The 24,462-nt window shown below is 44.0% G+C and overlaps 1 pseudogene; it reads right to left on the bottom strand.

Annotated features, from left to right (window-relative positions):
* Positions 1 to 4,857: 4,857 nt before the first annotated feature.
* LOC119046654 (keratin, type I cytoskeletal 18-like) overlaps positions 4,858 to 24,462 on the bottom strand; it is a 41,337-nt pseudogene continuing 21,732 nt past the window's right edge.

Below are 24,462 nucleotides of genomic sequence, written 5' to 3'. Positions count from 1 at the left end.
ACCATGTCCTTTTCAGCCCACGGGTACTGCCTTTGTCCCCGTATTGTTAGAACTGGGTAAGGGACTTCAAAGAGACACCCCAGAGTGTGACAGCAGCCCTACTTCCTCCTGACCATCAGGGTCAATTCCTCCCGCTAGGATGGAGCCTCTTTCCCTTGTCTGATACACTTTGAAGACACAAGGGTCAGTCAGCGGATAGAGCTTGAAGCTTAAAAGGACCCCGGCTATATCTCCAAATGGAAGTGTTCTCCCTGTGGAAACTGAGACCTCTAAATCCTGAAAAGCCTAGAAATGAATAATAGGAAGAAAAAATTCTCTCAGTGGGTCAAGAGAAGCAGTATAGTAGAGTCACCTGTCTTCCCCCTCTTTGGCTCCCAGATTCAGGCTTGTGACCTACCAGGCAGGCACCCTATCAAATGGTTGTTGACACAGGGTATGTACTGTGTCCTGGAGGCACCAGTGGAAGAATGGTAGGTTAAATGATCTATGTCACCTGCTCATGTGACTTCCTGGTGTCCCCGACCTTGCTTGTAGCTCTTCCATCTTATCACAAATTGCTGCTGTTATGATATGGTGGATCTGACAGAGGTCAAGGGAGGTCATTGGTGTAGGTGGTACAGGTCAGCCTTCTGGAGCCCAGAGGAAGGAGCAGAAGGGCGGAGGGAAGGGTGGAAAGGCAAACAAGATATTCAGGACACTTCCAAGCCCTGTCCAACTCAAGAGCAGATCTTAGAGGGAAGAACAGAATTTATGTACGCAGAAAGTAGCTCACTCCCAAATATTCTTCCCAGACTATCTAATCAGGAAAGCCCCATCCACCTCCCAGGAGTGGAGCCAGGAAAGAAAAAGGCAGAGGTCAAACATGCGCTGAGGGAAAACCCCTCCCAGTGGAAACCCAGAGTGACACTGAGCCTGCCTCCTCTAACACGCACGATGAGTTGGATTCTCCAGGCCCAGGACTAAGTGCAGCCGGAAAGGGGAGGTCCCATTAACGGCTGTTTCGTTCCATCTCCAGAGCTGTCCACCCAAACTCTCCGTGAAGATGAAAACATTCTGGAAGGCTTTGCTCTCCAGAAAGATAGCCACTGGCCACATGTGGTTACTGATCATGCCACATTGCTGGTGTTGCAGCCAAGCCCCATGTGGTACTAGTACCCCTAGTATTTTTGGCAGTTAGAATGAAATAATTTAATTCTTAATTAGTATATAGGTGTAGGCTTTAACTAAATGTTTCAATTGCTCTGGTTGTCGTGTAGTTTATAGTCAGATCAAGACAGAATGTTCTGAAGGACTGGCTGTAATGCAAGTTCCAGGAGAAATATGTAAAAGTACACTTTGTCTGAGATAAAAGAAAAATAGAACTAGCTAAGCACAAAACAATGATAGCTTAAACAATGGCTATAGTCACAAGATGCCTAGCTTTTTGCTTCTTGCTTTAAAAATAACAACAGACACACAATTATGAGATACTTTTCCAGAATCTTGGTTCTCCATCCTAGTGCTCCTTGTTCTCACAATAGCGTTATGTTGTTGGTGCACCGTCAAGCAAGAGAAGGTAACTGCGGGGTCGCAAGGTGAATGTGAGTTTGTTTTGCAGAAGGAAAGAATGTCTTCAAGATAGCTATGACCAGTTGCTGACGCCCAGGAGTCTGATACAAAACAGTGTCCTCTGTGAATAAAGAAACACAGACTTCTCTCTCTCGGTGCCCTGGAATTCCCCTTCTCCTTACTCCCTAGTCACATAAAAACTCCCTAGTTTTGCATTTTGGGAGAAATGGATTTGAGAGATCTTTCTCTCCCATCCTCTCATCTTGGCCAAATCGAATGAACCTTTCCCTACCTTCAAACACCAGTGTGTCAACATTTTGGCCTAAGAGGAACACAAACCTGAATTTTGGGAGGTAATTCTGCAACTGTGTGACAGAGGAACTGAGTTGTTTATTTTAATGAATTTGAATTTAAATAGCCACATGTGGCTAGCAGCTACAATACTGACCAGCACAGAGACCAGGGAATACGTAGACCTAGAGTCTGGAGATAAAAACCTTTGGAGGCTCACCCACACCAGCTCCCATGGAGCTGGTGAAGGCACTGGTTGCTTTCACCAAAATCCCTTGAACTAGTTGAAGCAATGCTCTTGGCCTATAGAGTGGAATGGGCTTTGGAGTCATATGCCCAGGCCATGTCTAAGCAGCTGTGTGATTCCAAGCAAGCTGCTTACTCCCTCAGACCCAATTTTCTCTCCTGGGAAATGAGAATGACGCTTTATAGGGCTGATGCAGATGTGAAATGAGAGGACATTTGTAAGGTATCTGGTGTGCCGTGGTCTCATTTCATTCATTCATCTTCCCACACCAGCCTCCAGCCTCAACTTCCTAGGACTTCTCCAGCTTTTCTTTAGTGAATTCCCAGCTTATCAGCCCCCACTCTCACACCTAAGCTTGCCGTCCCACTGAGGAAGAATGCGGTAAACAGGGCTTCCTGCTCTGGATGGTCCCATCATCTTTTCACCACAGAGAACTGCGCATACATTACTTAAGATTATAAAACGAAGAGCAATGTAGATAATTTGGGGGGAGGGAAAAGTGAAATTCATTCTACTATCTCACAAACATTTCCTTCCACACCATCCCAAGACTAACAACAAAATTAAAGACTAAAAATCCACAGCCTCGCTGCATCAGCAGAAGTAAGATTCGCACCTATTTTTGCTGCCAGTTCTTACGAGTAAAAAGCCTAAAATGAGAGGCTGGACTGAGCTTCTCAGTCAAGGGCTCTTGCCTGGGAATTACATAATTCCCATGGGGCAAACAGCCAGAAGCCAAATTTGGCAAACCACCAGGGCTTGCTGAAGGCTGACTTCACCTTTGTTTATTTGGCTGTTTGGCACAGTTGCTTTTGTTTTGGTTTTGGGATAGTGTGATGATGTTTTGAGCTGTGCGTGTATTCTCAGGTCTGCCTTTTTGGCCTGTTATTGGGGAGAGGAGAGAGTTTCCTTTGTTTGTGGAGCTCAGTAATGAACTTGTTATTTCTGTGGCAGCAGATGTCGGGAAGTTCAGAGGTTCAAATTTTAATCTAGCTCCAATATGGGTCCTGCTGATGAATTTGTTTTACTTTTTTATCCCTGTTCCAGCACCAAACATCATATAAATAAATGAATACGTAAATAAAATTCATGAAGCTGGTCTAGGGATTTGATGCCGAGAAGCCTTGCTGAGTTTCAAGGGCGAGATTTAACATCAGACAGAGCCTCCTCATTATGTTGCTATCACCTATGCAAAACCGTGTAAGGAAGGATGAAAATACAATAGATCAGCCCCAGCTGTACCGAGACAGAACACAGGGAAGGAATTATCAAAGAAATTAAAAGGCCCGTTGTGGTCATTGAAAGAGCTATATCACTGGTTTTCTTTCAGTGATAATCCTCCAAGTCAAACTTATGTCAATGGGCTTTTCTGCCTTTCTCAAAGCAGCAGTAATAAGTCAGCATTCCCAACAAGGTTTGTGTGGCAAAGAGCACTGAGCATTCACGACAATTAAAAGCACTGGGAACCTAGAGAAACTTCCACTCCCATTCTGGTGTGATTCTTATATCATATTCTGCTCTTTCTTGGGGTTTTGTTTCCCTGTACAAAATAATAAAATAACTTTAGTTAGCTTCCTCTAAACTCCTAAAAGTCACTTTGTACTCTTCTGAAAACTAAATCCATGTCTGAATAGAATACGCCAACATTTCCTCAGATTACCTGCATTTAAATAGCCCTACCAGTTTGTAAGCCATCTTTGGTTTGGTTTTGTTTTTCTTGTATTTGAGTCATTCTTTTCATTCTTCTTTGAAATTGAATTTATTGGGGTGATATTTGTTCACTAAAAAGTACGGGTTTCAACTGGACAACTCAATAAAACATCCTTTGCAAACTGCAATGTGCGCCCACCAGCCCGAGCAAAGTCTGCTTCCACTCCCACCTCCCCCAGCTCCCCTTTCCTCTGGCTACCACCACACTGTTGTCCGTCTGTGTGTTTCGGGTATATGTTTTTTTTCTTAACCCCTTCACCTTCCTGCATCCAGTCCCTGCCCATGCCTGCCTCTGGCAGCCATGAGTTTCTTACATGTGTCCATGCTTCTGTTTCTATCTTGTTCATCAGTTTATTTTGTTCATTAGATTCTACGGATAAGATAAGTGAGATCATATGATATTTGTCTTTCTCTGACCGGCTTAGTTCATTTAGCATAATAATCTCCAGGTCCAACGATGCTATAGCAGAAGATAAGGTTTCCTTTTTTTTTTTAAATGGCCAAGTAGTATTCCATTGTGTAAATGTACCACAACTTTTTTACCCACTCATCTACTAGTGGACACTTGAGCTGTTTCTAGAACTTGTTATTGTAAATAATGCTGCAGTGAACATAGGGGTGCATATATTCTTTTGAATTAGAGTTTAAGGTTTCTTTAGGATGTATTTCCAGAAGTCAGTTTCACTGGGTCAAAAGTCAGTTTCATTTTTAATTTTTTGAGGAAACTACATACTGCTTTCCACAGTGACTGCACTAATCTGCATTCGCACCCACAGTACAAAAGTGTTCCCCTTTCTCCACATCCTCGCCAGCACTTGTTTATTGATTTATTGATGATGGCCATTTTGACAGATATAAGGTGATACCTCACTATAGTTTTAATTGGCATCTCTCTGATGACTAGTGACAGTGAGCGTTTTTCCTGTCTATTTGTCACCTGGATGTCCTCTTTAAAGACGTGTCTATTTAGGTCCTTTGCCCATTTGTTTTTAATGTTCAATGACCTCTGAACTTTTTAATTGGCCTCTTGTCCCCCAAGGGGTGCCCCACTTCTGCTGCCATTAACACCTAAGAACTTTGGTGTCATTGACCTCAGAGACAACTTTGCCATCCACATTCCTGCACGTGGTCATCTTTTGGATGGACTGTATGCAGTGGCTATTGTCCAGGCCATCAAAGATCGAAGATCAAAGTCCTTTCCTTCTTCCTGCAGCAGCAGCGGGTGGCAATCTCAGCCTCCAGCTTGGCCAGGATGTTCAGCAGGGCCTTGTACTCCTGGGCCTGGTGCTGCCCCCCAGTCCAGGTCTGGGCCGGCTCTGACTCCAGGTGCAGGAAGATCCCATTGGCCTGTTCCATCTGTGTGACATAGCACGTCTCCACCTCCCTCAGGCTGATCTCCACGCTGACCTTTAGATTCCTCATGAAGTTCAAGTCAGTGTCCAAGTACTGAACTATATGCCTCAGCTCAGTGCCATCTCAGCAGTTTGGCAGGTGACCACTGTGCTGCTCTCCTCCATTTGCTGGGACTAGTACTTGTCTAGCTCCTCTCTGTTCTTCTTAGCCAGCTCGTCATACTAGGCCCAGATGTCTGCCATGATAATGCTGAAGTCCTGAGATTTGGGCAGATCCAACTCCACAATCGACCCAGAGTTGGCAATCTGGTTTTGTAGACCATTAACTTCCTCATCATTGTTCTTCTTCATGAAGAGCAGCTCCTCCTTGAGGACCTTGATCTCTATCTCTAGCTGCTGCAGATATGTGACATTGATGTCATCAATGACCTTTCCAAGCCCATTGAGGTCACTCTCCACAAATTGGCACAGAGCCAGCTTCCTTGCATACTTGACGTGGAAGTCATCAGCTGCAAGATGGGCACTGTCAATCTGAAGAACAATGAGGGCATTGTTTACAGAATTTGCAAAGACCTGAGCCTTCAGGTCCTGGATGGTCTTGAAATAATGCCCCTAGTCTCTGACATGGGATCCCTTCTTCTCCAGGTGTTCCCAGATTTTGATCTCCAGTCCCTGATTATCAGCTTCCAGGCTTCTCACCCTCTCCAGGTAGAAAGCCAGGCAGTCATTCAGGCACAGTCTCCTCACTCTGGATGCCTCCTATGCCTGCTCTCTATTCTGTTCCATTGTTCTTATATCAGTACCAGACTTTTTGGTTACAGTGGACTTGTAGTATAGCTTGATATGAAGTAGCGAGATACCTCCAACTTTGTTCTTCTTTTCCAAGATTGCTGAGGCTATTCAGGGTCTTCTGGGGTTTGATATAAATTTTGATCTAGTTCTGTGAAATACACCATTTGTATTTGAATGGAAATTGCATTGAATTGATAGACTGCTTTGGGCAGTATGGACATTTTGATGATGTAAATTCTTCCTATCCATGAACACAGTATATGCTTCCACTTATTTGTATCTTCCTCAGTTTCTTTCTTCAATATTCTATAATTTTCTAAGTTTTACCCCCTTGGTTAAATTTACTCCTAGGAACCTTCATTTTTGTTGTTGTTGCAGTAGTAAATGGAATTGTTTTCTTAATTTCTCTTTCCGCTAGCTCATTATTGATTTATAACAATGCCACTGATTTCTGAATATTAATTTTGTATTCTGCTACTTTGCCAAATTTATTTATTAGATCTAGCAATTTTTTGGTATAATCTTCAGGGTTTTCTATGTACAATATCATGTCACCTGCAAATGAGTTTTACATCCTCCTTTCCAATTTGGATGCCTTTTATTTCCTGTTCTTGTCTGATTGCTGTGGCTAAGATTTACTATACTATGTTGAATAAAAGTGGTGAACATGAAATTTTTGTCTTGTTCCTGATCTTAAGGGAACAATTTTAGTTTCTGTCCATTCAGTATGATGTTGGGTGTGGTTTTATCATATATAGTCTTTATTAGGTTGAGCTATGTTCCCTCTGTCCCCACTTTGCTGAGAGTTTTTACCATAAATAGGTGCTGGATTTTGTCAAATGCTTTTTCTGCCCCTATTGATATGACCATGTGACTTTTATTCATCATTTCACTTATGTGATCTCTCACATTTATTAATTTGCAAATAGTGTACCAACCTTGCATCCTCAAAATAAATACCACTTGATCATGGTGTATGATATTTTCAATGTATTGCTGGATCTCACTTGCTAATATTTTGCTCGGGATTTTAGCGTATATGTTCATCAGAGAAACTGGCCTATAATGTTCTTTATTTGTAGTGTTTTTATCTGGTTTTGGAATTAGGATAATACTGGCTCATAAAAAGAGCTTGGAAATCTTCCTTCCTCTTTAATTTTTTTTGAAATAGTTTGAGAAGGATAGGTGTTGGTTTTTCCTTGAATGCTTTGTAAAATTCAACTGTGAAGCCACCCAGTCCAAGACTTTTGTTTACTGGAAGATTTTTAATTACTGCTTCAATTTTATTACTTGTAATGTCTATTCAGGTTTTCTGATTCTCCCTGTTTGTTTGGAAGATTGTATGCTTCTAAGAATTTATCCATTTCACCCAGGTTGTCCAATTTGCTGGCATACAGTTGTTCATAGTACTTTCCTACAATCCTTTATAAACATTTCTGGGGTGTCAGTTAATTTTTCTTTTTCATTTCTGATCTTATTTTCTGGGGGTCCTCTCTCTTTTTTTCTCAATGAGTCTGGATAAAGTTTGTCAATCTTGTTTATCTCTTCAAAGAGCCAAATTTTGGTTTCATTGAGCTTTTGTTTGTTTGGGGGGGTTTTCTTAGTCTCTATGTCATTTATTTCCACTCTGATCTTTATTATTTCCTTCCTTCTACTAACTTTGAACTTTGCTTGTTGTTCTTTTTCTAGTTCATTAAAGTATAAGGTTACATTGTTTATTTGAGATTTTTCTTGCTTCTGGAGGTGGGACTGTAATGCTATGAACTTCCTTCTCAGGACCACTTTCACGGTGTCCCACAGATTTGGGGTTGTTGTGTGTTCATTTTCATTTGTTTCCAAGTAATTCTTTACTTCTTCATTTATCTGATTGTTAACCAGTTCATTGTTTAATAACATGGTATTTAGCCTCCATATGTTAATTTTTTCCCACTTTTTTATTGTAGTTGATTTCTATAGTTCCATACCATTGTGGTCAGAGAAGGTGCTTGATATAATTTTACACTTCTTAAATTTGGTAACACATTTTTTGACCGAACACGTAGTTTATTTTTGAGAATGTTCCATATGCACTTGAAAATAATGTATATTCTGCTGCTTTATGATGAAATGTTTTGTAAATATAATTAAATCCATCTGATCTACTTGCATCATCTGAAAGTCACTCTCACCATGTTGATTTTTTTGTCTGGAAGATCTATCCATTGATGCCAGTGGATGTTAAAATCCACTGGAAATATTTCCAGGAAGGAAATAATAAAGATCAGAGTGGAAATAAATGACATAGAGACTAAGAAAAACCCCCAAAACAAACAAAAGCTCAGTAATATGATCATATTACTATCAATCCCTTCCTTTATGTCCAACAAGATTTTCTTAACATATTTAGGTGCTCCTGTGTTGGGGTGCATATATGTTTACAAGGGTTATATCCTCTTGTTGGGTCAATTCTTTTAGTGTGTCTTGTTTTGAAGTCTATTTTGTCTGCTGTAAGTATTGTTACCCCATCTTTTTCTGTTTGTTGCTCCATTTGCATGGAATATTTTTGCTACATCTCTTTACTTTTAGTCTGTGTATATGTTTTGTTCTGAGATAGTCTCTTGAAGACAGCCTATATATGGGTCATTTTATTATTCACTCAGCTACCCTATGTCTTTTGATTAGAGCATTTAATTGGTTTATATTTAAGGTTATTATTGATAGGTAGTTATTAATTGCTATTTTATTCTTTTTTAAAATTTTATTTATTTATCTTTAGAAGGGAAGGGAAGGAGAGAGGGAGAGAAATATCAATGTATGGTTGCTTCTCGTGCATCCCCTGCTGGGAAATGGCCCCTGCTGGGAACTGGCCTGCAACCCAGGCATGTGCCCTGATGGGGAATTGAACCACAATCTTTTGGTTCGCAGGCCCATACTCAATCCACTGAGCTACACCAGCCAGGGCTGCCATTTTATTCTTTATACATATGTTCCTCTCTCTCTTGATTTCTTTTTTCCTCTCCTCCCCTTCTCCTCCTCCTCCTCCACTTCCTCCTTTTTCTTAAAGCAATCCCTCTAACATTTCTTGCAATACTGGTTTGGTGGTAATAAACTCAAATATATATTGGTCTGGGAAGCTTTTTATTTAACCTTCAATTTTAAGAGATAGCCTTGCTGGATAGAGTACTCTTGGTTCTAGGTCCTTGCTTTTCATCACTTTGAATATTTTATACCACTTCCTTCTGGCCTGAAGTGCTTCTGTTGAGAAATCTACTGACAGACTTATGGGAGCTACTTTGTAAGTGACTAATTGCTTTTCTTTGGCTGCTTTTAAGATTCTCTCTTTGTCTTTAATCTTGGGCATTTTAATTATAATGAGTCTTGGTGTGGGCCTCTTTGGGTTCATCTTTTTGGTGACCCTGTGCTCTCTGAACTTGTGTGACTTTTTCCTTTACCATGTTAGGGAAGTTTTCAGCCATTATTTCTTCAAACAGATTCTTTATCCCTTGCTTAATTTCTTTGCCTTCCAGGACCACCATGATGTGGATGTTGTTTTGCTTGATGTTGTCCCAGAGGTCCCTTAGACTTTCTCCATTTTTAAAAATTCTCTTCTTTTTGATGCTCTATTTAGGTGCTTACATTTACCATGTCCTCTAAATTGCTGATTCAGTCCTCTGTTTCATCTAACCTGCTGTTGATTTCTTCTAGTGGATTCATTTCAGTTATTGTATTCTTCATTTCTGACCAATTCTTTTCTATGGTTTCTATGTCCTTTTTAATGCTTACTATCTCTTTAAGTTCTCACTGAAATCATCCATTCTTGCCCTAAGATCCTTGACCATCCTTATAACCATTGTTCTAAAGTATGCACTTGGTATTTTGGTTGCTTCTATTTCATATAATTCTTTTTCTAAGAATTTCTCTTGTTCTTTCATCTGGGACATGTCTCTGTGTCTCCCCCATTTTGTTCTATGCATTAGGTAGATCTGCTATGACTCTCAAACTTGTTATGATGACTTTACAATAAAGGTTTCCTGTTAGGCTCAGAGACACAATCTTTCAGATCACCTGAGCTCTGTGCTCTAGGAATGTGCACCATCCTGTTTCAGTTGAGTCATGAATGCTGTTGGCCCTTTCTTGGGTGAAGTTAACCCTTCAGTCTGGCTGACTATAAGGATAAACCTTGATTACAATGTATGAGATGCTGTGCAGGGGCTGACCCCCTCCCCAACCACCCCAAGGAGGAGTTGCTCCACACAGAGTCTGGGGCTTTCTGGAATCCCCCTTTAGGTGTGCCACTTGTGTGGCTAGTTGAGTCAAGCTCTGGTGTGGTTTGAAGCCCACCCCTGGTTGTGTTGATTCTGGGTCTACTTAGGTGGGGTTCAGGTACAGGTTGATGTCAGATGTTATGTGTATCTGGCCTTGGGCTACCTGTCTGGAGCTACCACACTGTTCACTGTTTGTGACTGCACCACTGTGTGGCAAGTAGGGGGTGGGGAGGCAATCTATGTACAAGGATCAGCCTCTCCAGTTTAGAGCTGGGGGCAGATCTGTAAAAGGGCCAAGGCTCCCTGAGGTTCACCTCCACCTGTTGGCTACTCCACCTTCCCCTAAGGTTTCCTGGTCTTCCTCCAACGCCTTCCAAAAAAAGACTGTAGAGTGGGCTTAGGCTGGCCCAAATCCACAGACCCTTCCACAAGGTGTGAGCTCAGTAGGGCAGGGAAATTGAGGTCAGGAGAGGGCTAGAGGGTCCCTAGCTCAAGGTTTCATAGGCACTCGATGAGGGGCAAGTAGCACCTACCACAGAGCCAAACCACTCAGTCTCTGCCAGAGTCCCCAACTCTAGTTCCGCCAGCAAGGGTGTGCCACAGGTTCTAGTTGGGTTCAACTGTCTGTCCCCTCTGTAGGAGCAAGCTCAGCAGGGTGGAGCCACTGAACTCAGGAAGACAGATCAAAACAATCTCTCATTGAAGGTGATGCTGGCCCAGCCCACGGGAGGGGCTAAGCACTTTACCCAAGTCCCAGACAATAGCCTCCAAGGGACTCCCACTCTGACCGCCCCAGCTCTGGATCGCTCTCCCTTCCACACCATAGAACTGAGCTTGATAGGGTAGGTTATCCAGAACTTAGAAGAGCAGATCCAAACGGTCTCCTATTGGGGCTGGTGCCTACAACGTATAGCAGGAGGGTGATACTTTTTCCCCTTCCCAGGGTAGGTTGGGATGAGCTCATGGGAGAGATAGGAGTTCCCTCACCCTACAATATAGCCACACAATCCAGTACCCACCTGTCTGATTCCTGGAGAACAGCTGCCCAAGGAGATACACTCTGAAAGCCCCCACTCTGCACAGCAAGTACTCTGATCCCCCGTGTGACTGAACTCAGCAGGACTAGCTGGCAAAGTGACTCAACAGGTGAGGGGGTACACCAGCTGCATTCTCAAGGTGGAGACCAGTCTTCTTCTCAAAGCCACATAGTTCAGTCACTGTCTGAGTCTCTGCCAAGATCCTCTACAGAAAAGGAGGGCCCTGAGACAGTCAGGCCAGCTTTTCTTACCCACCAGACTGCTCATGTCTCAGTTACCTCAACTCAATTGATAGATCATGGCTTAATTGAAACTCTCTCCCATCTTACACAACAGATATTTGGTACCAGCCACAATGGCCAGCGGTTGGACTGACCTTCCTGCTCCTGGAAACAGTCCAGCCCTTTGCCTAACGCACTGTCCTGACTCACATCTTGAAACCCTGAGGCAACAGTCCAAAGGAACAAGAGACTAACCCCTTCCTTATTCCCCCACGACTCTGCACTTTTTCTTTTAAAAACCCCTTTCTTGCCTCCTTCCACTGCTGCAGTCTGTCCAGATTCAGCCTTCCTGCAGTGCAGCTTCAAATAAAGGCACTTGGGTCAGATCATCTGGCTCCTTCCATCTCTATCTCTCACGCATCTCTGACAGGCCCCAAAAGTCATTGCTGGGCACAGCCATCAGACCCCTTCACAGGACCTGAGCATGTCAGAGTGGCCTCACCAGCATTTGGGGGCCTAGGCAATGCATCCCTCTAGGCTGGTGCTGTAACAACAGGACTGCTCATCTCTGGAAGGTGGCATCTGGGTCTCTGGCAGACTTCCTTTCCTCCCAGGCAGACTGAATCCCCACTGATTTTCACCACCAGATGCTATATGGGCTCCTCTTGTCATCCTTGTTCCTCTGGGTTGGGAATCCCTGCATGAGGCTGAGACCCCACACTCCTGGGGGGAGGCAGCATTACAACCAAGATTCTCTGACTTTTCAGCCACTGCGTGTGGGTGAAGCAGGGAGCAGCCCTTTCTGCATCTATGCCCTTCTTACCAATCTCTATATGGCTTCTTCTGTAAATCCTTTGTTATAATATTTCAGTTCAGTTAGAGTTCATTTGGTTATTCAGGTTGATTGCTCTATAATTTAGCTATAAATCCAGTTTGGGGGAGGGAGCAGGTAGGTGTGGCTTCCAGCTACTCTGCACCCATATTGGAATCTCCAGCCTTCTTTGTTGGCAATTAACATCTCAAAATTAGCTCACGTGAAATCCCTAGAGATACAAAAATGGGATTAATTATAGTCCCAATGTCTTAAAAGACGAATGTAATGAATGAAGGCACAGAGCAAACAAAAAGAAAAGAAGAAATTATGTCCTAGCTAGATTACAGGGTTTCCTTTTCAGAGGATTTCCTCCAAGAAAAGTCCTCATTAGAAAACATTTTTCTCACAGAAATGGCCTTAGCAGACCCATGCACAGGGTCCGAGTCAGCTCTTCCTGGCAGGAAGGAAGCACCTATTATCTGGTTCTGAAAAAATGCAGGGAAAGCAGAGAGCGGTATGCCTAATACACTTGACCTGGTCAATAATTGTAAATTTCCTTTTCGTTCATTTCCTTTCCACCTCCATTCAGAGGGCCACCAGGAAGAAAACCAGCCTCTAAAGAAATGCCCAGAAAAATTTAATGAAAATGCTTCCCCAAGAACACCTTCTCCACCACAGAGCCCAGGAAACAAAGTCCTCCGTTTGGTACTTACCCAACAGGTAAGGTAATCTGAGACTTTCATCCTCCTAAAGACAGCAAGATGCATGCCCTCGCTTTCCCTCCTCCTCCCCACCCTCAGCCAGGTCCCTGGTAGTATCCATGCAATCAGACAGCAAATAAGGGACCGTGACACTAGTGTCATTATTCTTAACACCTCCGCAAGATCCTTTTTCCTCCCAATGTCACTACAGAGAGAAAAATATCCTCAAAATGGAAAGGAGAGAAGTAGGGCAGGTGATTTAGGAGCAGTGCCTGCTGAGCAGCAGAAGTACCCCCGTCACCTGCTGCTGTCCTTCGGAACACACACACGTACACACAGCCCTTCCCCTCGCATCAAGCACAGGGTGAGGCGCACATCCCCTGAGGGTATGGGCTGCCTCCTCCAGGCCCCCCCTCATCCCCACATGCAAAGCAGCTTCCCATCTTTTGGGACCAGGGCAGTGCTCCACATGGAGCCCTGGGTGATATAATGCAACACAGAGCCCTACATGTGATATAGTGCAACAGTGCTGGGCCAAGCCCAAGGTGAATCTTTTTTTTTAAAGATTTTATTTATTTATCTTTAGAGGGGAAGGGAAGGAGAGAGGGAGAGAAACATCAATGTATGGTTGCCTTTCATGTGTCCCCTGCTGGGAACTGGCCTGCAGGGAACCGGCCTGCAGCCCAGGCACGTGCCCTGACTGGGAATCGAACCTCGATTGCCTGATTCGCAGGCCCGCGCTCAATCCACTGAGCTACACCAGCCAGGCCCAAGGTGAATCTTGATTCCAGCTTCTGCCAGATGTGAAATCTTGAACAAATAGCCTCTCTGAGCCTTCATTTCTTTCTGCAGTACATGTAGATAGCACCTCATTCACACAGCTGACATGATGTTCAAATAAGATATATATATATACATAAAACAGCTTCTAGTCTGGCATATAATAGGAGTCCAATAACTATCAGTGTGCTCACTATTTCTCTCTCTTTCTCTCCCTCTCTCTCTCTTACACACACACACACACACACACACACACACACACACCACATACATACAGCAACACCAGAGGAAAAGGACAGAGGATCAGGAGAGGAACACGGGTACTTGTGTACATGTGCCACTCAAGCTTCCAGGGTCAGCGCATCCTCATCTGTAAAATTAGGATTCAGGGTGCATGAATTTGTCAATTCCATGAAGAACCGAACTGACCCATAAATGAGGAAGAGAAAAGAAGTAAATGCACAAAGGAATGATAGACCTCTAGCAGAATGGCAGGTGGGATGACGAACATTCCTTTGATTCCCTTAAAGGTCCAAGTCCCAGAGGACACAGGAAGACACAAAATGCAACCAGTTTAATCCCACTCAACAAATGGTAGCTCAATAACAAGCTCAACACCACACACTAAAAATGTTTCGCTGAGATTGGAAATGTTTCACTGAGGTTGGAAATGTCTCCTCCTCTTTGGTTTCAATCTTGCTTGCTTTTGAGCCAAGAGGAAGGGAGGTGGACAGGTGGACGAGGAGCTCAGAGAAGTTCAAGCAGATCCCTATTACATGCATATTTTCCTCCAGGAAGGCTCCTGAGCTCGGGTTCCTGAAAGAGGCCATGTAATTGGATTTTTGATAACATATCAAAATATAGATTGCAAATGCCCCAGGGAGCATCAGTTTCAAAATATAGATTCTCAGGAGATATTGAGCACTTATCTTTTGTACCCGACACAGGTAAAACCAGGAAACTGTTGGGTCAGAAATTTCATTATGACGTATGTGAGGAAGCGAAAAAGAAATACCAAGTATTGTTCAGAATGGGCACATCCACCCCATTCTCAGGGCTCCCAGGGGCCCAGCTTAGGAAGATGAAGACAGCCTTGCTCCCTCTACCTCTGAAGTGCACAGGAGCCCCTGTGGCCCAGGGTTTGTGCCAGTTTCTTCCTCAGTGTGTTATACTGGGACATGAAGACACTGGGTACGTCTCTACACCCTGAAGACAGCTGATTGCAAAGCATTAGGTGGTGAATGGAGAGAAGTCAAAGAAAGAAAGTAAAAGAAGAAAGAATGCAAGATGCCTTTTCAGATAAGTGTCCACCTTATCGTGAGCTGGGTCACAGTCAGAAACTGGGTGGTCCTGGAGAACCACCAGCGACCCACCCATTCACTACCTAGTATGGAACAGAGATTCTAAGCAAACAAAATATTTTGCATTTTTGAAAAGGGTGTTGGCTTTTGACTCAAATTCACTGTAGTTCAACAGCATTCTTTCCCTGTCTTGCTTTGTCCTTGGGAAAGTTGAAGGTTGCCCATCCTTGAGCTAGCTGAGGGCTGCCTTTGGGTGCCTTTTGTTGGAGATTAGCAAAAGTGGGGGATTTGGTTTCCCTGACTCCAGGTATTAGAAGTGTTTGTGCTTGGGCAGGGAAGAGCCCGGCATCTGCGCTGAACTCATTTAACCTGAAGACAGATGGCTCTGTGCATTCCCTAATGAATGCTTGACTCTACCGAGCCAGTATCACACAAAATAAACCCAAACGTTTTTCGCTGGCAGGTTAAAAAACAGGCAGGGGGAGTGAGACTAATCCTAAAATGTGTTTCCTTCACTATTAGGGCTCTTTCCTTTGTTTTTATCTCAGGTAAAATGGCTTTGCTCTCATTATAACACCACAGGAGAATGAAAAACACAAAGAAAATAAAGATTCGTGGTGAAATAAAGTGTCATGGAGGCCCCCTCGCTCCTTAGCCACAAGAAATGAAATACGTCTTTACAGCTTTCTCAAATTCTACCTCTGAGGAGGTCCCTTTGACTCGTTCAAAACTGGACCCACCCTGAGCACCCCACATCCCACCTCTGTCCCAGACTACAGCAGCTGACACTGCTCCAGTCTCAATCTCAAATGGTGTGACTTGGTGGCGAACCCAGAGGCATGATTTTACTCTGTCCTGTTTGGCCTTCCTTCAATATGTATTAAATGGGAAAAGAGTTGACAGAGGAGAATTCCCCTCCTTTTTAGGAGGGGTCCTCTTTACTCCCCAGTAAGGATTTCAGGGGCTACATCATGAAACTGGGTTGAGTAGTACAGAATTCATGGGCAGTTTTCCCGTCCGGAGATGTCAAAGGAGTATGTATCTTATGTACTCACCTTTACCCCTGCATTTTTGCACTGAGTTCTCTGCACCCGCCCCAAGCAGACCAGGCCTGCGGTTTGAGGGAAGGCTGATGAGAATGCCAAAGCCCGGAGCTAGAAGCCAACGTGCGGACTGGGCAGGGCTGGAGACCCAAGTCTCAGGACCCATATGAGTTTCTTTGATCCAGTAGCAGCACCCATCTGATCCTGTAAATTGTTTCCTAGCAGAATGTAGCCATCTCTCTTGGAAGTCAGTCTGACTGTAATTTGTTATTAATTGTAGTTTAAAATGAGCTACTCTGGGCCCAGCTAATAGCAAAACATAAATTCAAGTGACTGCTCTTAGGATGTCCTTGGATTAAAGCGAGCAGTAGGACTTTGAGTCCTCGGCTTCTGAAAGGTGGACCATTTCCATAGCACCTTACTCATCACATTAAGGTAAACTCATAAGTGATGGGAAAGAAGAGTGTTTTGCAGTGTTTAAATCTCATCAAAGAACAGTGTCACGGTGGCTACAGTGCAGTTTGCTTCTATTACCAAGGCCGTTCCTCGCCATTCATCTGAGATTATTACCGCTCCTTAGACCACTTCCTCCTTAGGGCAGTGTCCACAAAATGCAGTCCGTGGAGCATGCCGGGTTTTGCAAAAATGCAGAGCTCTAGGTTCCAGTCCAATTTACTAAATCAGAGATTGGGTGTGGAGCAGGAGACAGGCCCCAGGAATCAGCATTTAAATCCCCGAGGGATTCCGATGCACACCCATGTTTGAGAACCACCACCCCTGTGGAGAGATTAGTTAGCTCACCCAGAGATTAAGTCAAAACACCGAGTGCTGATTGTAACGGAATCTAAATCAAGAGCAGGGCATGGAATGGAAGCTCCAGGACCAACTCCTATCTCTCCCTTTAGCCTCCTCCACTGTTCAAATTATTGCCTCTCCCACCCTGGGTGCGAACATGCCAGCACGCCTAGCCTGGAGTAAGGCATGGTAGCAAAATCACGAACCACATGTCAGGGTCTCCACCATTTGGCCTTGATCGCCTTCTCTGTCTGTCAAACACACCCCACTCCAGCCAGGTCCCTGGCCTCTCTCCTCCTCACACAGCCGTGCTTTCCCAGTCTCGAGTCTGCGCCCATGCTCCTCCCTCTCCCACAGAGAAAGGGGCTTCTGCCCCTGGGTACATCCCAACCCTACACGTGTCCTGCTTGACTCCCGGCTGCAGATGACCCTTTTCTGTCCATTCTGGAACACCTTCATCCTTCCATTTTCTGAAATTCCACTTGCCTCAGAATCAATCTCAGGTTTGGTTTTGTTGTTGTTGCTGCTGCTGTTTTAAATGAGCATTTAATATGACGTGTGTGTGAGATTCACCTTGCCAGCTGGAATTGGAAGCTCTCTAGGCAACTTTCACTCAATTTTTAGCACTGAGTACAAAGTATATGGTGCTAATCTAATAAATTCTTGTTGAGGTGTTGATTGAGGGAACACCTCCCTGCCTACCCAGAGGATTATCTGGTAATTTCTACCACTCCTATCATGTCTGGTGCCAGCCAGCCCTAACTGAGTCAATAGTACTACAGAGAACACTGGAAATTAGCACAAGAAACATGCACAAAAAGGAAAGTACTCAGCCAGTCATTATGTACCAAGTACCAACTGTGTGCCAGGCGGGTCCAGGGTTGGGTACTAAGAACACAGCTATTAGCAAAGCATCCTCCTGACGGGGCCCCTGCCCTTCTGTTGGAGACAATTATCCAGGTGCTCATAAAAGTCAACATAAGATTACGGACATGATACATCTAAAAAAGGAAGGATACCTGTGGGCTCGGAAAGCAAGAGGCAGAGGGCCTGACCCCCACTGAGGGACCAGAAGGCCGGAAACTAACTGTGCTGGAGACAGAACTTGGGGGGCCTCCAGGTCAAGACTGTGCAAACCCCTCCCCACACCCCCCTCACTTTATTCAAGTCGCACAAACTTCTCGTTGGTGGCTCCCAAACAATTAAAAAGCTGATTCAGTCCATGTGGCTGAACTACCAGGTGATTAATCTGTTTTTATCCCAAGCTTGGCCAAATCCCTGGAATTTTCCTTGGATTTTCCAGCAGTAAAGTGAGTAAAATAATAAGAGACCTGCTAAACACATACTGTGAAGATTAAGAAATGATTGGAACACGTTTGAACTCCTGGAAAGGGAAAGCAATCATGGCTCCAAACAAGCGGACATTTAGCCCCAAATTTCTTTGCTAACCAACCCCAGAAAAAAATGTGCAGGAACAAGGGAACCAGCACTCTGTGTGTACATGTGTGTACATACGTGTGTATGTGTAATAAAACTCAGTTGCACAGTTCAGTTACTCTCTTGTGACTTTCTGTGGATTGCAACAAAGGGACTTTTAGGGGATTCCAAAAGAATCCTCTTAGGGAAATTTGGCAGCCTGTCAAATCTACAGAGAGTATTGTTTATCTCTGAATGGCTTTGTCAGCAATGGGCAAACTCACCAACAAGATAGCTATCCTGAAAGCTCAGTGTGTAGAAAAAGCAATAACATATGGAGAGAGAGATGTGTTTTTATTATTTTTCTTTTCTGTAGGGCTTGCATAATGTGTGTGTCATACCCCTCTTGAGAGTGTGTGGGGACTGTAGGGACGGTAGTAAGGGAGCCACTGGAGAGGCTGGCCAGCCTCTTGACACAGCCCCATTCAGTCAGATGGGTTGCATTATGCAAACGCACACATTGAAGGCATTTCTGTTCAGCCTTTAACACATGAGATTCAAAATAGCATTGTTATAAGACCCAGAAGATTTAAATAGATAAAGCATCTGATTGTATTCAACAAAAAGCAAAACACTTTCAGTGACTAAATCTAGGAACACCATTGTATTAAATCCAATCTGCTTCTAAAAGCCATTTCATAATTAATCCAGCCATAAGAGAAAAAGATACCTGCTTTTACAAATACATGTTTTCATGGTCCATCCTGCATGTCTTTCTCCACCAAACGTTGAAATGTCACCCATTTAGAAGACAATTTAATACGAAGAAAATATATTTACATTTTGCTTTCTACATGTCAAGCACTTTTCTAAAGTCTTCGGGTATCTTAATTCATTCACTACAGGCAACAACCCTGTGAGGAAGACAGTAGCTTTACTTCCATTCACAATTGAGGAAACTGAGGCACAGAGAGGGTAAGCAGCTTGCTCTAGGTCACAGAGTTGATCAGTGGTAAAGGCACAATTCCAAGACAGGCACGTGGATGCCAGCGTCCACATTCTCGTTCCCTCTGCCATGTCCTCTCTCGAAGGCTTAAGAAGACGGAATGCTGACAGTAATTATAATTGTCTTGGAGTAGGTTGGAAAAAATACAGTGTTTCCTGAGGCTTTCCACCGGCTAATTTTTAAAACTGTTGTTTAGGTAGATGGTTAATGATAAGGTAGTCACAAGTTAATTTAGAGCAAAGTAAATATCATAAACAAATCGTACTGGGCTAATTTGTATAACCTAAGCCAGAATATGTGGTGAAAGCAAGGGGGAGAAACTGTTTTGAGAAAACTATCTTCAGAGAACAAGGGCAGTAAGTTAAAATGGACTTCCTGAGGTTGAAAGATGCTATTCTTTGCAATTTACCCAAGTGCTTGGAGGTGACTTAAAATTCCCAGCCTGCGCTCAGATCGGAGTTTAAAAGTGCTTCTTTTAGCAGCTCTTCCAGGCTAAATTATGAGTTCAAAGCAGAAATGTCTCCATTCACAAAATGGGTCACTGACAAGAGCTCTGGGGCGCAAAGAACTATAACGAACAAAGAAATATGGCAACAGGAGAAATGAATCTTTACCCCAGGTTCTGCCTCCTCTTATCTCTCTCACTCTGCACGATAATAGCGACCCTCATTCGCCTTCCCATCACTGTGGGAGGAACACAAGAAAGGAGGCGACTCAGTCAAACCCCATGGGCATGTGCACGTAGAATGATGCTGGCATCAGGCCCGCGTGGTTTCACAGTGTGAGCGGCTGGGCTGAGATCCTACTGCAGCGGTTGACCAAGACTTGAAGACCAAGCTTGGGGCTGGGAGTCTGGGCCCAGGGCGATCTGGAAATGCCCTCCAGAGACTTTGCGTGAGTCTGTGTGAGACAAGACCTTCCAGGTCAGCTGAAGATCCACAGAGGACTGCCACTCTTCTTGAGTATGATACTGCCCATCTCTACATCAGGGCTGGGTTTGTGTCTGAAGAGAAGGCAGGAATGACCTGGGCTGACATTTTTTAACTGCACGTGCAGGAAGTGCCTTTGGAAATAACAGTGTTTGCAGTGCGGGGATGAAGGAAGACTGTTTTAAGGAGCATGAGAACCTGTGTGCCTAAAGGGAAGAGCCTGGAACCTTTAGTGGTGTAGGTTAATAGGGCAGCGCAGCAATTCGGGCACCGGTAAGGCAAAGTATGCAAGTGAAGGGAGGGGCCCCTGTTGAGACATACATGGAGATGCCAAAAGGCACCCCCATCTGCCGGGTGGTGAAGCAACTTGGAGCCAAAGGCAACTTGGCAGCGTTAGGGGAAGCCTTTACTCCACAGGCTCAGCTCTGCTCCACTGGGAAGGAGTGCTCAGCAAAAGTCCACTGGGAACCTCCAGCCAGTGGGCAGAGGAATTAGTGGAAGGACCCTTGCTCCTCTTGGGTTGCTGGGTTTTGCCTCAGTTTCCAGTCTGGAACTGCAGTTCTTCCGAGGAGTAGAGCAGAGCTGGGATAAGACCCGTTGGCCTAGTTCCTGATGCCTTACCTGGGTCTTACCATTTTCCCCCTTCACCCTCCCAGGAATGTGAGCTCCTTCTCCTACCATGACACTGGAGAAGGAGACTTGTTCGAACAGGGCTCTGTGGAAGAGCCAGGCATCAAGCCTTGACAGTTTGCTCCTAAGCGGTACACTACATTTTGTCCAAGACCTGCTGGATACACTCACTCCCCTTTCAGCGCTTCCCTCGCTCCTCTCAGCAGAGGCCGCCGTGTCCTGGAGGGTGTCGGGGGGCGGGGCACTGAATGCGCACAATCCGATCCATGGGTCAGTACTGAAGTCCACCGCTAGGATGAGAAAACCCACCTTTTGTAAAAGGGAGGGAACAGTTTCTTACCACTATTTAAAATTTTTCTCCCCACCACCGTACCTCTCTCTACTTTTCATGGTTAAAAAAAAAAAAAAAAAGACAAAATCAGCAATTCAACTATTCCTGTTGTGTTGATTCAGCCAGGAAAACATGGAAAACAAACCCAGCTCCCAGGGAACAGAATATTGACAAGAAGGGGTAGGAAATGTTAGCTGACAGCCCAGTGGGGAAAAACTGGATGCATCAAGAAAAATTAGAAATGAAAACAAAAGTGAGGTATTTTATTATTACCAATACCTACACTATCAAGACACAGATGGAGGGAAATGTGGAGAAAAAAATAAGGAAAGCAAAGAAAGGGGAAAATTTTTGCAACTGTGTCTCTCTAGTGGAAAGACCATCCAAACTGGCAGTTGGAGCTGACAGTCTGATCTTGGCTGTGCCACTAACTGGCCGTGTGACCTTGGCCAAGACATTGCCCATTTCTGACCCTCAGTTCCAGGTTTTGGTCCAGCCACAATCCAAACAAACACACCCAAACAATTAATCAATCCACTGGCTCTGGCCTATCACGAATTGTTCCTCCATTTTTATGCCCACATACAGGGAAACCAAGGGGAAGGAAGAAAACTGTCACACTAAGTCACCTGCTTTCTAGTAGAAAGATTGCTTTATTTTTATACCCTTATGAAATAATCCAAAAGTCATTTTTATATATTCTCTCCCTCTCATTTTTTCTCTCTCACATATACACACACAAATGCTATCTCTGTGATTTAAAGAAAAAATTTTGTTTGACCTGACATTCAAAAAATAAAATAGTAGGTGATGTACTGTGAAATTAATATTGCTGTGTTTCTGTTCTGCCATCATTAGGTATAGTAAGCAGGATGCAAAAAGAGCTGTGTAAGCATGTGGGCTTGTAGAAAATAATGCTCTTTCACTTCCAGGAAGAGACAAATCATTTCCTGTAGATGAAACAGGGACTCAATGACTTATCACACCCCTTTTTCTCTTTTTAGAAGTTAGTAAATAATGTAGGCACAATCATCAAATCTGAGAATGTTTTCAGAATACATTCATTATTTCTTAGCTAATGAGACTATCACCCACATATTTAGATGTTAAATACACCGTGTAAAGAAGAAAAGAATAACTGTGGCATCTGGTATCAAAATTAGCCTTTTTTAAATAAGATTTTATTTATTTATTTTTAGAGAGGGAAAGGGAGGGTGAAAGAGAAAGACAGAAACATTAATGTATGGTTGCCTCTCAAGGGCTCCACACTGAGGACCTGGCCCACAACCCGGGCATGTGCCCTGACTGGGAATCAAACCAGTGAAACCCTGATTCACAGGCCAGTGCTCAATCCACTGAGCCACACCAGCCAGGGCAAAATTAGTCTTTCTGTAGCTACTGGGAACTACAAAAACCCTCTGTGATTGACCATGGATGAAAGCAGAGAACTGGAAAATGGTAAATAATGTGTGGAAGGAAGAGATGTAGAGAATGGGTCCACCCTTTACCCTCACCTACCAGACGCTAAGTGGAGAAACACAAGGAGTCGCTTAGAACATTTGTAGTAGCACGCTCTTTATTTAATGCATTCAGCTACTTAATTAGCATGCTAATATAAATCTTTTAAAAACTGTGTGCAAAGTCAACAGGGGGTCTGCGTCCTGATATTATTTTTCCCACAGCTGAGTAAATGATTTCCACCACCACCACCACACTCATGGGCTCACCCTCATTAGTATGTATGAAATGAGTGGAGTGAGCACTAGGAGATTTATACAGCACCATATACAACTTAATTAATAAGAAAGGAAGGCATTTCTAGAGGAGGAAGTAAACACTTCCTACATACCTCTGTTTAATCAAATAAATCCATCACAAGGGGGAGACTTTAAAAGTGCCTTCCTCATCTTATCTACCTATGTACCTGTTAACTAACCTTTTCTTCAGTAACTTACAGATGTTAAGGTGCCATTATGTTTAGGAAGAGTCTGCAATTTCATTGTAGCCTTAAGGTCCCTACCCCACACCAAACTCAGTCACTGAGTGAATATTAAATGACTGCCATCCCTCCCCCCAGTGTTCTAGGTACACAGGACACAAAGGAGGAACCCAATTTTCAGGGAACTTTCAGCTTTGTAGAGGAGATAAGGGTACAAAGCACTGAGACCAGGAGGGAATTTTCGAAGGTATGTATAAATTGCTAAAAGAGCCTCAGGCAGAGAACACAGGGAAGGCAGTTGAAGGCTTCGCAAAGGAGCTGATGTCTGACTACAGATTCCAAGGGCCAGTGCCCACACCCACCCAAGACCCTGGAGCCAGGAAGGCAGGCTAAGTCTTGTTCACCAGTGTGTCCCCAGCACCCTGCACGGACTATGCTCTCGATAAAATTCTCCGAACAAGTTAACTGAGTAAGTTTGCCAGGCACAGAGGATGGGACAGCACTTCAGAGGAGGCTCACGGCCAAGGGTCGGATGCTCACAAACAGCTGGTTATATTGGAGAACTCAAGGGTTTGAGTGAGGAGGTGGTGAAAGGTGGGGCCAGAAAAGGATTATAAACACCCTCGTTTACAAAACTGGGTAAAATAAATGGCCACCTTTGGAGAATTTTTACTTCTCTAAAAACCTAGAAGCATTTCATAGCACATGTCGACCTCATATATAAATAAAGCATGTTAGTGGTGCCTTCAGAGCCAACCTGTATTGTTTCTTATCTTGTTTACGAGACGAAAGGAAAACAGCTAAGTTTTGTGTATGGCGCAAGATAGTGATCGAGTTTCGTTCTTTTGCATGTGACTGTCCTTTCCCCATTGTATATTCTTGGCTTCTGTATTGTAAATTAATTAATCTTATATGCGTGGGTTTGTTTGTGTGCTCTCTCCATTTTGTTCCATTGATCCACGTCTTTGTTTTTACACCAAGGAGGAGATGATTTCTGTTACTTCCAAGAAGCAGCATTCTTGCAATTTGAGAGCTTCTGGAAAGAACAGCCTCTCCTGCTCTCTCCAAGGACACACACGAAAGCTGGCATGATGAGAATTTGTTCGCAGCCAGATTCCCACCACGTGGTAAGACCAGCCCCAGGGTGAACCCCGCACTGTGGTGGACAAAGAGGAGAGATGGAAAGAGACTTGATGACACTGTTGAGTTACTGAACTAACGTGACCCGGGGTCTGTCCTGCTTGCAGACTGCCAGGTGTATATAAACCAATGTCCGGGAGAAGGAACACCTGCTTGAGTGTGGTTGGCGGGTGATAATACGGGTATAATAATTTA

This window comes from Artibeus jamaicensis, unplaced genomic scaffold (assembly GCF_021234435.1).
Source record: "Artibeus jamaicensis isolate MK-2021 breed Jamaican fruit bat unplaced genomic scaffold, CSHL_Jam_final contig_402, whole genome shotgun sequence".
Classification (NCBI taxonomy): domain Eukaryota; kingdom Metazoa; phylum Chordata; class Mammalia; order Chiroptera; family Phyllostomidae; genus Artibeus; species Artibeus jamaicensis.
This window is presented reverse-complemented; position numbering and strand designations above follow the sequence as displayed.